This window comes from Cetorhinus maximus, unplaced genomic scaffold (genome assembly GCF_964194155.1).
Source record: "Cetorhinus maximus unplaced genomic scaffold, sCetMax3.hap1.1 HAP1_SCAFFOLD_540, whole genome shotgun sequence".
Lineage (NCBI taxonomy): Eukaryota > Metazoa > Chordata > Chondrichthyes > Lamniformes > Cetorhinidae > Cetorhinus > Cetorhinus maximus.
In genome coordinates this window covers 236,931-237,674 of record NW_027596482.1, presented here as the reverse complement: position 1 = coordinate 237,674, position 744 = coordinate 236,931, and positions in this window count along the sequence as shown.

Genomic DNA, 744 nt, shown 5'->3' with positions numbered 1-744 from the left:
CAACCTTTGTAATCCCTCTTGAGCTCCTCAATGTTCTCTGGGGTCAGCAGTTGCACATTTAGCTTCCATGCCCCCCTGCCCACCCTCAGGTCTTCCTCCAAGTGGCAGTCCGCCAGTAGGAGGCAGTGGTCAGAGAAGAACACCGGCTTGACCTCGGTGGATCTGACTGTGAATGCACGGGACACAAACAGGAAGTCTATCCTGGAACGAATGGACCCGTCTGGCCGCGACCAGGTGTATCTACGCTGCGCTCCGTCTGCAGGGTTGCTGAAGACGTCGTGCAGCTTGGCATCCTTAACTGTTTCCATCAGGGATCTGGACGTAGCGTCCAATCTGCTTCCGGCCCTGCTGGATCGTCCAGCCGCATCGATGATGCAGTTGAAGTCCCCGCCCAGAATGACCGGCCTGGAGGTCGCCAGCAGCAGTGGGAGCTGCTGAAAAACCTCCAGCCGCTCAGCCCCTTGTGCCGGGCCGTACACGTTAATTAACCGGAGTGGAGCGTTCTTGTACATTACGTCTGCTACCAGGAGTCGCCCGCCCACCACCTCCTTGACCTCGGAGACGGTGAAGTTGCCTCCCCGCAGCAGAATACCCAGGCCGGAGGAACGAGAGTCGTTTCCGCCCGACCAGATCGATGGCCCGTGGGACCACCATCGTGACCATTGCCTGTAGGAGCTGAGGTGCGGTATCGCACACTCCTGCAGAAACAACAGGTCAGCTTTGACCTTGGCTAGGTAGTCCAAG